Source organism: Pelodiscus sinensis, unplaced genomic scaffold (genome assembly GCF_049634645.1).
Source record: "Pelodiscus sinensis isolate JC-2024 unplaced genomic scaffold, ASM4963464v1 ctg35, whole genome shotgun sequence".
Lineage (NCBI taxonomy): Eukaryota > Metazoa > Chordata > Testudines > Trionychidae > Pelodiscus > Pelodiscus sinensis.
In genome coordinates, this window is record NW_027465908.1 from 6,099,281 (window position 1) to 6,113,962 (window position 14,682).

The 14,682-nt window shown below is 54.2% G+C and overlaps 1 long non-coding RNA gene across 1 annotated transcript; it reads right to left on the bottom strand.

Annotated features, from left to right (window-relative positions):
- Window positions 1-591: 591 nt before the first annotated feature.
- Window positions 592-13,716, bottom strand: LOC142824497 (uncharacterized). Its single transcript, XR_012899356.1, has 3 exons — window positions 13,392-13,716; window positions 2,356-2,490; window positions 592-766 (listed from the first exon to the last, which is right to left on the bottom strand). It is a non-coding gene; the product is annotated as an uncharacterized LOC142824497 (long non-coding RNA).
- Window positions 13,717-14,682: the final 966 nt, after the last annotated feature.

The following is a 14,682-nucleotide window of genomic DNA, read 5'->3' on the forward strand; positions in this document are numbered from 1 at the left end:
ATTAACGACAGTTGATACATTGGCAAAACACCTCTAGCTTGTCTCATCAGCAGCACTCAACCTACTTTCCAAAGGAAAGAAGGTTCATTATCCCCATTCGGCAGAGGGGGAAACTGAGGCACAGAAAGGGACAGTGTCTTGCCCAAAGTCACCCCACTGGAAAGTGGTAGACCCAGGTCTGTTGAATCCCAATCCAGGGCTGGACATGTACCCCTCGATCAGGAAGTACCATATTAGTGTCCCTCTCAGCATGGGTTCTTCAGCATCTAGAGGCTGGTGACTTATAATAAAGGGCCCTGGAGGAACAGGAAAACATTCAGAGCCAGGGACCAGGGATGACAAAGCCCAGGCAATGGGTCCATAGGAGGAGCAACTAAGAGCATCAGGCTGCCCACCTACCCTGTCGCTGAGACTAGTGATTTCTGCTGGGCCTGTCAAAGCTGCCTCAGGAGTTTGGACCCCCCTTAGTAACCAGTAATGGGAACAGGGACGTCCAAACCAAACCGCTGGCAGCTGTGAAACTCCCAGTCCTCAAGTGTGTCTAACCAGGCTCTGTACCCAGGCCCAGCCTGGCAGAGGCAGCCCCAGCAGGGGGTTACCGGCCCCTTTACCAGCTCCTCCCGGTCCCGGATCACCAGCAGCTGGGAGCCCCTCGCGGCGCAGTCGCTGCGGCTCTTGTTCCAGGTTTTATTTTCTGTGGAGACCCAGTAGCACTTGTCCCCGCGCAGCCGCCAGTCCGAGGGGCAGAGTTTGCACCCGGCGCCCCCTGCAAAGACACGGGCACCATTAGTGCTCTGAGGCTCATTCCCAGCTACCCCCTTCCTGTGACGGGCAGGGATGGGGATAAATGGGTTTGAATTAGAGATGTTCCATAGTGGTTAACTGAACAGTCGAGTAACTGCATGAATTCGTATCCCTTACTCGATTATTCTATAGTCAGCCGCCAGTGCGCTCCGGCCCCACTCCCGAGGAGCCCCTTGCCCACCCACCCTGCTGCCTCTGTATCAGAGGCAGCAGCAGAGGTGCCAGGCGGGAGCAGGTCTGCAAGGGGAACCCGTTTAAAAACCAGCTCTCCTCTTGGGACAGCAGCAGTCCCTGTCCAGGGGTTGGGGGCATGGCAGGAATCTGAGCTCCTGGACCTGGTGCAAGCTGCCTGCACACCCAGCTCCTAATACTCTTTAAAAGCAGAGCCACAACGGGGGTAGGTCCTGGACCCTGCATGAGCCAGAACTGAGCCGGGCTGCTGGGCATCCTGCTAAACGATGCACTGGCAGAGGGAAGGGGGAAATGCATGTCGTGTAGAGCATTCACCTATAAGCTTTTGCCTGTCGGTTGATCGACTGCACTCTTCCATCTCCAGTTTGTACTTTCCCCTTGAATCCCCTTTGTGCTCCCTGCAATCGGGGGCTGGGCCCTGCCTGGCTCCAGGGGGATGGTCAAAGGAGCCTTGGGGCTGCTCTGCCTAACCCATTGCTCCCATCTGGGCCCTGGAGAGCAGAGAATTCCCATGGTGCACTGTGCTCTAGCCACACACCCTGCTCTGCCCCTACTGTGGGAGTTGGGAAGAGGCTGTTGCGCAGGGTTCCTGTAAGCTGAGCCTTTGGGTGAGCACCCAGGAGACATTCAAATGCTGCCCAGCCGATTAGCAGAGCGCGCACAGACAGCAGCATGTGTGTCTATTGGTGGTGCACATCCACACATGCCTCAGTGCACAGGGCATTCTGCACACGGCTGGAAAACATTAGAGGGAACATTGGCGAGGGACCCTTCCAGCAGCTCCACGCCAGCAGGACTGGTCTATCTGGGACCAGGTAAGTACCCACATTAAGACCCCTTTTCACAGCCAGAGTGGCCTAGAAGGTCTTGGAGTAACTGTGGGATAAACTCAGACTAGCAGGGAAGGCTGGAACCAAGGGGAGATGTGAAATGGGGGGGACATGGGCCCAGATGCCAGGGAATGGGGTGTGTGTGTGTGTGTGTGTGTGTGTGTCTGTGTGTGTGTGTGTGTGTGTGTGTGTGTGTGTGTGTGGAACCATGAGACAGTGTCTCTAATAACGAGTTTTGACCCCACCTCCCACCGAAAAAAACCCTGGATCACTTTGTATTACAGCTATTTAAATCTTCCCATGTAATACCAGAAAACGGACACTAGGTGTCACTGCCCCACAGCCAGGCCCTGCTGAGGCAGGTACATTCCCAGCCTGGCTCTGAGTGGGGATGGGGACTAGATCAGTGCAGCCAGCAGGGGGCGGCGTGTCCCTGCCCTGCAGGAGCCCCATGGCCTGGCCCCGCAGCTGGGTTCCCACTGGCAGTGCCTGGGGGTGGGCGGCTCAGACACACATGAGCTGGGGTTACCTGCTGGGCCGGGCTGGGCCGGGGGGCACAGCTGGGATCGGACACGCTCCAGGCAGGCGCTGCAGGCTGCTGTGCTGGGGTCCCCACTCCCAGGGGCTGCCGGGGTCTGTCCCTTCTCTGACGCCAGGTGGGAAACTGCAAAGCAGCGTTGGGGAGAATGGTGACTGGTCAGTGTTACAGGAGGGTGTTAGACAGGAGAACTGACAGAGCCCTGTGGAGACTGAACTAAGTCTGTTCAGCCTCATCACTTCTGACTCCCCTGGGCTACTGGGTCTGAAAAAGTGGCTGGGACTGAAAAATCAGCTTGAGAGATACCTAAATCCCTTGGGCCTTTCTGCAAACCCAGCCTGTGTTTGCAACTCTCTCAGTTACTCACCGCTCTCCTCCACAGTGTCAGAGCACCTCAGAGTCTGACCGGATTTAGCCTCCCCACCCCAGGTGAGACACAGCACAGAGCTGTTATCACCACTGTACCACTGGAGAAACTGAGGCACAGAGGGAGGACCAGTCTGGATCCCAGGCTGGGGACAGACCATGTGATCTGGCCCTCTGGGGCTGCAGGTTCAATACAGTGCAGCTCTCCTCACCTGTGTCGGGTCTCAGAGGAAAGGCCAGGAGACATGGGCGGGGGTGTGAGATCGCACAGGAAGCTGAGGGGCTGGGCTGCAGCCCTGAGGGTGTCAGGCTGGTGGTCAGAGTGCCTGGGTCTCTCTGCTGCTACAGTCATTGCTTTGCTCACAGACTTCCTCCCAGGCGGGGATGGGTGCCCCTCCCCTTCGAGTGCTCCCACCTGTGAGGGGCACAGCCTGCCTGCTTAGGACTTTATCTGGCATCTGTCACTTCCCCTCTCTGCCTCTTGCCCACATTCCCTGTGATGCAGGGGAGGGGAGGATCATGGGATAATTCAAGGATTTTAGGCACCTAAAACTGCAGCAATGCCTGAGGGAGGTTTTCAAAAGCACCTCGGCCCAGCTCCTCAACAGTATCCAGGTGCCTAACTCCCTTGGGTGCTGGGCAGCGCAATATATTTGGGAACCTAGGCCTTAAGGGCCAATTCCCATTTATTTCAATAGGCTTAAAACAACCCACTAGGGCAGGGGTTCTCAAACTTGTGATACTACGACCTCCCTGTAAGTTGCTCTCAACCCCCCTTTCAGTTGCTGAAACCACCCTCTAAGTTGCTCGCAAGCCCCCCGGGGTGGGGGAGGGGGTTGGGACCCACAGTTTGAGAAACTCTGCACTATGGGCATGTTTACACAGCAGCGTCATTTCTACACTTCAGACCCTTATTTCAATACTAGCCAATAGCGTGTCATAAGATGGGATTTTCGGGTCTCTCCTCTTCATCCCTCTCTCTCTCTCCTCCTCCTGCTGCCTCCTCCCACTCTCAGCTCTCCTCCGTCTTCTGCCTCTCTCTCTGTCTCTCTCTTCTCCTCCCTCTCACGTGGGGGACCATGGAGCCCAAATGGCCGTTTGGGCACCGCGCTCCCTGAGCTGCATGGGGTGTGCGGAGCCCAAACGGTCGCTTGCGCCACTTGCTCCCACTCAGCGGCCCGGCTGAGCAGTGCAGAAGTCAGCTGAGCCCCATGGCAGGAGGTGAAGGGGGGCACGAAGGGGGGCGGGGCAGTGATGCACACAGCCAGGCCCCGCCCCCTGGCCATGTACGCCACCTCCCCCCTTCCTCTCCTGTCTTGGCGCTTGGCTGACTTCTGTGCTGCTCAGCCGGGCCGCCGTGGGGGAATAAGTGCAAGTGGCTGTTTGGGCCCAGCGCTCCCCATGCAGCACTCCCCATGCAGCACTCCTGGGGAACAGCCAGGGAGGCAACTCGCCACCCAGAGGCAACAGTCAGCATTTCAGCGTTACACAGTCACAGACATGGGGCTACTATATATATGACTAGCCAATTAGCCCGGCATAAGACGGGATTTTCAGGTCTCTCCTTCATGTCGGTCTTCTCTTCTGAGCCTCCGGTCTCTCGCTCTGTCTCTCTCTCTCTCTCTCTCCTCATCCTACTGCCTCCCCCACCCCCAGCTCTCCTCCGCCTTCTGCCTCTCTCTGTCTCTCTCTTTCTCTTCTCCCCCTCCTGCCTCTCACTCTCTCTCCGCTCTCCTCTGTCTCTGTAGGGGATGCATGAGTGTGGCGGACAGCACCCTGGGATCTGCATGCGCCTGGGTGAGTCCGGCTCCCCGCAAACCAATTCCCTCTCCCACCAGCCAGTTCCTCCTCCTGATTTCCCATGGCCAGCCTCACTGCCCCTGACTCCCACCTCCCAGCCCCCACCAGCTTTGCTTCCCACCAGCCACCCAAGCTCCATTCTCCCCTGGCCAGCTACTGCTGCCTCTGCCCCTCACCCCAATATCTGCTTCCCCCCCAGCCAGCCCGCTCCTCTCCCAGACAGTCCCTCCCCCCTCTCGCCCCCGATCAAGGGTGTCTGGGTTTTTTTACACCCTACCCCAGTGACGTACACAGCCAGGGGGTGGGGCCGTGTACATCACCGCCCCGCCCTCCTTCCCCTCCCGCTGTGGCGCTCGGCTGCCTTCTGTACCGCTCATCTGGGCCGCCGCGCTTCCACTGCTTGCTCCCCCACCGCAGCCCAGCTGAGCGGCACAGAACTCAGCCGAGCACCATGGTGGGAGGCAAGAACACCCCCCAGAGGCGAGTCTGTAACGCTACAGCTACTATAACCAGTCTGGAACACCCCCCAGAGGTGAGTCTGTAACGCTACAGCTACTATAACCAGTCTGGAACACCCCCCAGAGGCGAGTCTGTAACGCTACAGCTACTATAACCAGTCTGGAACACCCCCCAGAGGTGAGTCTGTAACGCTACAGCTACTATAACCAGTCTGGAACACCCCCCAGAGGCGAGTCTGTAACGCTACAGCTACTATAACCAGTCTGGAACACCCCCCAGAGGCGAGTCTGTAACGCTACAGCTACTATAACCAGTCTGGAACACCCCCCAGAGGTGAGTCTGTAATGCTACAGCTACTATAACCAGTCTGGAACATCCCCCAGAAGTGAGTCTGTAACGCTACAGCTACTATAACCAGTCTGGAACACCCCCCAGAGGTGAGTCTGTAACGCTACAGCTACTATAACCAGTCTGGAACACCCCCCAGAGGCGATTGTGTAACGCTACAGCTACTATAACCAGTCTGGAACACCCCCCAGAGATTAGTCTGTAATGCTACAGCTACTATAACCAGTCTGGAACACCCCCCAGAGGTGAGTCTGTAACGCTACAGCTACTATAACCAGTCTGGAACACCCCCCAGAGGCGAGTTTGTAACGCTACAGCTACTATAACCAGTCTGGAACACCCCCCAGAGGTTAGTCTATAATGCTACAGCTACTATAACCAGTCTGGAACACCCCCCAGAGGTGAGTCTGTAATGCTACAGCTACTATAACCATTCTGGAACACCCCCCAGAGGTTAGTCTGTAATGCTACAGCTACTATAACCAGTCTGGAACACCCCCCAGAGGCGAGTTTGTAATGCTACAGCTACTATAACCAATCTGGAACACCCCCCAGAGGCGAGTCTGTAACGCTACAGCTACTATAACCAGTCTGGAACACCCCCCAGAGGTGAGCCTGTAATGCTACAGCTACTATAACCAGTCTGGAACACCCCCCAGAGGTTAGTCTGTAATGCTACAGCTACTATAACCAGTCTGGAACACCCCCCAGGGGCGAGTTTGTAATGCTACAGCTACTATAACCAATCTGGAACACCCCCCAGAGGCGAGTCTGTAACGCTACAGCTACTATAACCAGTCTGGAACACCCCCCAGAGGTGAGCCTGTAATGCTACAGCTACTATAACCAGTCTGGAACACCCCCCAGAGGTGAGTCTGTAATGCTACAGCTACTATAACCAGTCTGGAACACCCCCCAGAGGCGAGTCTGTAACGCTACAGCTACTATAACCAGTCTGGAACACCCCCCAGAGGCGAGTCTGTAATGCTACAGCTACTATAACCAGTCTGGAACACCCCCCAGAGGTGAGTCTGTAATGCTACAGCTACTATAACCAGTCTGGAACACCCCCCAGAGGCGAGTCTGTAACGCTACAGCTACTATAACCAGTCTGGAACACCCCCCAGAGGTGAGTCTGTAACGCTACAGCTACTATAACCAGTCTGGAACACCCCCCCAGAGGTGAGTCTGTAACACTACAGCTACTATAACCAGTCTGGAACACCCCCCAGAGGTGAGTCTGTAACGCTACAGCTACTATAACCAGTCTGGAACACCCCCCAGAGGTGAGTCTGTAACGCTACAGCTACTATAACCAGTCTGGAACACCCCCCCAGAGGTGAGTCTGTAACATTACAGCTACTATAACCAGTCTGGAACACCCCCCAGAGGCGAGTCTGTAACGCTACAGCTACTATAACCAGTCTGGAACACCCCCCAGAGGCGAGTCTGTAACGCTACAGCTACTATAACCAGTCTGGAACACCCCCCAGAGGTTAGTCTGTAACTCTACAGCTACTATAACCAGTCTGGAACACCCCCCAGAGGTGAGTCTGTAATGCTACAGCTACTATAACCAGTCTGGAACACCCCCCAGAGGCGAGTCTGTAATGCTACAGCTACTATAACCAGTCTGGAACACCCCCCAGAGGCGAGTCTGTAATGCTACAGCTACTATAACCAGTCTGGAACACCCCCCAGAGGTTATTCTGTAATGCTACAGCTACTATAACCAGTCTGGAACACCCCCCAGAGGTGAGTCTGTAACGCTACAGCTACTATAACCAGTCTGGAACACCCCCCAGAGGTTAGTCTGTAATGCTACAGCTACTATAACCAGTCAGGAACACCCCCCCAGAGGCAAGTCTGTAACGCTACAGCTACTATAACCAGTCTGGAACACCCCCCAGAGGCGAGTCTGTAACGCTACAGCTACTATAACCAGTCTGGAACACCCCCCAGAGGCGATTGTGTAACGCTACAGCTACTATAACCAGTCTGGAACACCCCCCAGAGATTAGTCTGTAATGCTACAGCTACTATAACCAGTCTGGAACACCCCCCAGAGGTGAGTCTGTAACGCTACAGCTACTATAACCAGTCTGGAACACCCCCCAGAGGCGAGTTTGTAACGCTACAGCTACTATAACCAGTCTGGAACACCCCCCAGAGGCAAGTCTGTAACGCTACAGCTACTATAACCAGTCTGGAACACCCCCCAGAGGCGAGTCTGTAATGCTACAGCTACTATAACCAGTCTGGAACACCCCCCAGAGGTGAGTCTGTAACGCTACAGCTACTATAACCAGTCTGGAACACCCCCCAGAGGCAAGTCTGTAATGCTACAGCTACTATAACCAGTCTGGAACACCCCCCAGAGGTGAGCCTGTAATGCTACAGCTACTATAACCAGTCTGGAACACCCCCCAGAGGTGAGTCTGTAACGCTACAGCTACTATAACCAGTCTGGAACACCCCCCAGAGGCGAGTCTGTAACGCTACAGCTACTATAACCAGTCTGTAACACCCCCCAGAGGCGAGTCTGTAACGCTACAGCTACTATAACCAGTCTGGAACACCCCCCAGAGGCAAGTCTGTAATGCTACAGCTACTATAACCAGTCTGGAACACCCCCCAGAGGTGAGTCTGTAATGCTACAGCTACTATAACCAGTCTGGAACATCCCCCAGAAGTGAGTCTGTAACGCTACAGCTACTATAACCAGTCTGGAACACCCCCCAGAGGTGAGTCTGTAACGCTACAGCTACTATAACCAGTCTGGAACACCCCCCAGAGGTGAGTCTGTAATGCTACAGCTACTATAACCAGTCAGGAACACCCCCCCAGAGGCAAGTCTGTAACGCTACAGCTACTATAACCAGTCTGGAACACCCCCCAGAGGCGAGTCTGTAACGCTACAGCTACTATAACCAGTCTGGAACACCCCCCAGAGACGAGTCTGTAACGCTACAGCTACTATAACCAGTCTGGAACACCCCCCAGAGGCGAGTCTGTAATGCTACAGCTACTATAACCAGTCTGGAACACCCACCAGAGACAAGTCTGTAACGCTGCAGCTACTATAACCAGTCTGGAACACCCCCCAGAGGCGAGTCTGTAATGCTACAGCTACTATAACCAGTCTGGAACACCCCCCAGAGGTGAGTCTGTAATGCTACAGCTACTATAACCAGTCTGGAACACCCCCCAGAGGCGAGTCTGTAACGCTACAGCTACTATAACCAGTCTGGAACATCCCCCAGAAGTGAGTCTGTAACGCTACAGCTACTATAACCAGTCTGGAACACCCCCCAGAGGTGAGTCTGTAACGCTACAGCTACTATAACCAGTCTGGAACACCCCCCAGAGGTGAGTCTGTAACGCTACAGCTACTATAACCAGTCTAGAACACCCCCCAGAGGTGAGTCTGTAATGCTACAGCTACTATAACCAGTTTGGAACACCCCCCAGAGGCGAGTTTGTAACGCTACAGTGTTATAGACTCTACACTGTACAGCTATTTTGGGACACTGGAGGTATCCTGAAATAGCTACCACACATCATAACAAGCTGCCCATTATTTCAAAATATTTTTCAGACAACAGGCGTGCTATTTCGGCATCCCAGTCACACTCATTCCATGAGGGTTAAGAGATGTCTCAAAATAGCGTGTTATTTTGAAATCTGGTGCTGTGTCGATGCACCAAATTTTGAAACAGCCTATTTTGAACTTCAAAATCAGATATGGAATTTGCATAATGCATTCTAGACAGGTATCTTTCGGAAAATAAATCCTTTTCCGGAAGATCCCTTATTCCTGATTTTAAGTAGGAATAAGGGATCTTCCGGAAAAGGGTTTATTTTCCGAAAATACCTGTCTAGACTGGCGCTTTTCTCCGGCAAAGCCCCGAGCCGGAAAAAAGCGGCAGCCATGTTCATGCAAATGCCGGGGAGAAAATTTAAATCCCCGGGGCATTTGCAATTCCGACTGGTCTCATTAGCATCCCTTTTCTGGAAAAGGGTGCCAATGTAGACACAGACATAGAGAGACAAGCCCTGCCCCAAAAAAGTTACAAACAGTACAGAGAAAGGAGGCATGAACTCCATTTTACATTTGCGAAACTAAGGCTCAGTGTAATTCTGTGACTTGCTCCCAGGTACAGAGGGTATGTCTACACTACCACCCTAGTTCGAACTAGGGTGGTTAATGTAGGCAAACGAAGTTGCAAATGAAGCCCGGGATTTGAATTTCCCGGGCTTCATTTGCATCTTGCCAGGCGCCGCTATTTTTAAATGCCGGCTAGTTCGGACTCCGTGCCCGCGGCTACATGCAGCACGGACTAGGTAGTTCGGATTAGGCTTCCTATATAGCATCTACATAGCAATTCCGTTATCAAAATACATTTGACATAACAGACAGCTTATTCTGATGTCTGTAAACTTCATTCCATAAAGAATAACATTGATTCCAAAATAGCTATTTCGGAATAGCGGTAGTGTGGATGCTCCACTGCTGCTAATTCAAAATAACTCCTCCCCAGGGCCATTCAAAGTAATTATTCCCCAGTGCCTCCTGGGGGGGTCTAAATCGAGACAGTGCATCCACATTAGAGAAGCCTGCCTTGGACTAATTTTGAGGCTTCCCTGTAGTGTAGACACGCTATTTTGAAATAAGATATTTTGGAATATCTCCTCCGGAATAGCTTATTCCAAAATAAGAATGCAGTGAAGACGTAGCCTCAAGGACAAAACTCTCTTTCACAGAGTCTCTCACTAGGTCTCCCTTGGTGCACCTCCCTCTCTCTCTCACTGCTGTGTGTCTTTGATAGAAAACAAATCAACTGGTAATTCCAATATTTCAACATTTGGTTTTGCCCCAAATTGGGCAAACATTGAAATGTTCGTTACTCTGATCAAAACTTTGTCAGCGCCCTGAACCCCTGCCCTGAATCCCCTCTCTGAATCAGCAGTTTGCCCTCCTCTATCCTGAACCCCCTCCTGTACCCCACCACCTGCCCTAGCCCTGAACTGCCTCCAGGAGCCAGCACCCTGCATCCCCTCCTGCCTCATATCCCCCCTCCCCCCCCCCCCCCGTCCCAGCCAAGTGGAAGGGAGGTTGGAATCCCACTTCCTTTTAGCCAGCTCCAGTGTGTGACAGGATCTAATTATCCCTCCATCCCCATGTGCACCCACCTACCTGGGTATCTGATTGTCTCTGTGCGACAGCCAAGTGCTTTGCAGTATAAGGGCAGATGCTTCCGCTGTAGCAGGATCACCGCCCTGTCCCACCCCCTCTGTCCTAGACAGCTCGACTGTCGCTCTGCTTGGGGACGATGCAGCACAAGGACAGGGGCATGGGGTTGGACCCCTGCCCCCAGTGGGGTAGCTTGTCTGCAGCTGAGAACCAAGGTACTGGCTGCAAGGCCCTCCCCTGCCAACCTTGGGCTCTGTGTCCCAGCTGGGGCAGGGACTGTCTCTCGCTGCGTCTGTGCAGCGCCCGGCACCACAGGGCCCTGATCCCAGCTGGTGTGTGCGGCCACCACTGTTATGAGAACGGACTTTGCTCGTGCCCTGCACTCTGACAGGGATGGATTTCCAAGGGGTGTGAATCAGGATAAATTCTCTCACATCAGTGCAACACTTCAGGTAACTCCCAGCAGCTGGATCTGGTCCCAAGGTTGGCAGTCGGGCTGCAGCTGATTGACACGGCCTGCGATTGGGCGAGGAGCCTTTAAGTGCAGAAAACCAGTCTCTGTGCCACTGACCTGCTGCTTGTGAGCTCTGTGGGGTGGGTTGGTACCAGCTGTGGATCTGCCTCCAGTACTAGTGGTGACATAGCTCTGATCCCGCTGCGGCAGCTGCTGACTCTGTGCTCTGAACCCCTCTGTTCCAGCTCCCCCGCCTTCTCCCCTCAGGTACCGACACTGCCTAGTGGCACTGGGCACCGGGTGCGTCTCTCTGGCCTTGGCTGTGATCGTGCAGAGCCGTGTGGGTAAGTGCCTGGGAACAGACCCATGCCCCGGTCTCTGGGCCTAGAGATGCTCTGTCCCACGCCTGCTGCTTTGAGTGCTGCCTCGGAGACACAGCATCTGGCTTGTTTTCTTTTAAATCACAATTTCTCCCCCTGTTCTCCTTGCAAATTCTTTTCTTTTTGAAACTGATTGGCCAGGAAGCAGAAATGGGGAAAAAAAGAAGTGGGATGGGAAGGGAAGAAAAAAACAAACCCACGGGGGAAATCGTACTCCGGGAAACTGGACTGTCTCCCCCAAAGTAAAACAAAGAGGGATCCTGCCCCGCCCCAAAAGGCATTTAAAACCAGGAAGAAAAAGTGAAAATGAAAAGCACAAAAAACCCCGCACGCCCCCCGGGATGGACGTCAGAGCCAGGCTGGACAAGGGCTGTCCAGGACCATCCACCCGCTCTGGGCAGAGGCTGGAGCACCCAAGAGCAGTCCCTAGCCTGTGTCCCCAGCCCAGGGCAGGACAGTCAGGGCAGTTGGAGGGACTGGGCCCCAGGGGGGATGAGAAGGAGCAGGGGGCGTGGCCTCATGGTGAAGGGGCGGGGCTAAGGCCCAGCTAACAAACACCCGTGGGTGCCACAGGGAGACGAGGACATAAACTCTGCATTTCAGGACTGTGCACCCTGGGCTCCTCCCCTGCCTCATGGGGATTGTGGGCGAGGGACCCAGACCACAAGTGACAGGGCCCGACACTCCCCTTTCAGACAGGCTGTGCCCCTCACCCTGGCATCAGGGCAGTGGAAGGGGAGTTGCCTGTGGCTGGCTGGGAGCCCTGTCCTGGCTGAGCAGAGCCCTTTAGCAGGAGAGAGCCCCTGATGCTGGATGCTCTGACACCCCAACCCCAACGTGAACACCCAGAGGGCTGCAGCCTCCAGCTTCCTGTGCAAACTCCCAGCCCAGCCTGACCCCCAGTCGCTATGGCGATGGTCACCAACCCGTCAATCGTGACCAACTGGTCAAATTGCGAGGGTGCGAACAGTCGTTCATGAGCTGTTTGGGAGGCCCCCCTCTGATTTCCCCCACCCCAAGGAGTCCCACTGCCCACCTCCAGTGACAATGGAGATAGTGGCGGCATCCCGTGAGGTGGATGGGAGTCCAGCCACGCGCCACTTCTGGGGGTTCTGGAAGTGCAGTGGCTGCTCCTCTCCCCCAGGTCTGTGGTGTGCTGAGAACTGGAGTGGCATGGTGTGGTGGGACGGGGGGGGGGGGGGTCTCCAGAGGAGGCGTGTACCAGGCCTTTCCCTCCTCTGGGGAGAGGGGGGAGTCATGCACAGAGGAGGCACACGCTGGGGCCTTCCCTTGGCTCCCAGGAATTGCATCCCCAGGCTGGGCAGGGGCAGCCCCAGGGACTCGCATGCACCTTTCCCACCCCTTCCCCTTCCCAGCCGGAAGCTGCAGCACAAGCTCCCTGCTCTGCGGTGGGAAGGGGCCACAGAAAATTGGCTCGTGTGCTGCTGGTGTCCCGCAAGCTGCAGGTTTCCAACCCCCAAAACCCTGCTGAGTGCTGGCCGCTCCGGGGGAATATGGGACAAAGTCAGAACACTGGGAACAGCTTTTAAATATGGGACTGTCCCCTTCCAGGAACATGGGCTGCCTCCCTCCTCCCCCACACACACACATGAACACCTTGCTTAGGGGGTTGTCAAGAGTGTCAGCTCCCCTGACTGGGGTTCAAAACCTTGAATCCTTCACAGCCGGATACTTGACTGTATGTTTTCATCACAAGGGGGGGACTTTTTTACACTTTGCTCCCAATATCCCATAAGGGCCTGTGTCCTAGTCTCCTGGGAAACAACCCTTGTGTTTTGGGAGAAGTTGTTTATGAACGTCACAGTGAATAGAAATTCATTCATTCATTAAAATGCAGCTTCCATTTTTTTAAGGGAGAGAATATTTGCAACACGCACACACTATCCCGTGAGAACGGAGAAACTCACATAAACCCACCTTCACCAAGGCCACAGAGAAATCTAACAATAAACAATCCTAAGTCTCAACTACGTCTCCCAGCCAGGGAAAAACAACAGACACCTACCAGGTACTGCTGGCTTCTCTGCTCACTGGTCTCCTTTAACCCCAGCAGCTTCGCTCTCCTTTCCCTCAGAGTCGCCACATGGGCCTGGAGTTTTTTCCTGTACAACAGAAATGAGTTAGTGGGTTTATTTTGGAGCGGTGACTGTGTTTGTAGGGGGCGTTTTCCCACCCAAGCTGCAAGACAATTCTCGGTCTCCCTAGACAGACTCGGTGGGGGAGGTGATATCTTCCACCTGTTGGTGAGAGAGCCGAGCTTTGGGGCTTTCACAGGGCTCAGCTCTGGGGAACAGACTCTTTCCTGCGCCTGAACATGTGGTGGCCACGAGACTCCCTCCCTGTCTCCATGCCACTCTGGGCCCCTTTGCACACATAGGCCCTTGCCTAGCTATGGGAGCTTCAACCACCGTGTTTTCAAAGCAGAGTTAGTAGAGCGAGCCCCAAACTGTTCCCTACCATGCCTACCACCAAATCAAGTCCAGCAGCTCCCTTAAGACCTCTGTGCTGTATCTGCTGCATGGAGCCTGCTTAAAGGATGCCTTTTGCCTTGTAACTAACACACGCCTGTTGTGTCGGACAAATGTTCTTTTATGCTCAGAGATTAGCTTCTGCATTCTGCAATGTGTCTTCTCTAGCGTCTGCCCTTCCCTTGTTTTCTTGGAGAGGATGCAACAGTGAGCTTGAGGCCCACTCCCCAGGCTCATCCAACTGTTCAGCTAGAACAGATCTGAAGGCGAAAACATAACAGAATGACATTCCATGAGCAAATGCAACCCACCCGCATGGGCAGGGTGCGGTTAAATGGGCAGAGGAGAACGATGCTGCAGAAGATGCGCGGAGCATGAGGAGAGGATAACGTGCATGGAATGTGAAACCAAGACCCAGGAGCAGATCTTGAGGCAGCAAACAGAGCGGCTGACATGCCTGTATAGGCATGGGAGGGGCCGGATTTCTCAGCAACAGTATGGTTATTGCTTGTGGTGCATGGCAGATCGGGGACAGGGCTGTGTAAAATATACAGGTCAGCACATTTAATATGCTCCTACCCTGACATAAAATTTTAGGGAGCTCACGGGAGGCTGCTACAACAATGAGAATGCTGCTTATACTGAGGTCTAACCCAGTCAATAGACGGCAAAACCTTCCCTTTAAACGTCCAAAAGCTCTTTCTACCACCATTCTGCATTTGCTCGGCCTATAGCTGAGCTGCTTCCTACTGATGTCCAGGCTGCCTGCGTACTGCTTCAGGGGCCACAGCAAGAAGAGGAGGCTGGGCTTCTAAGAATCACAATTGG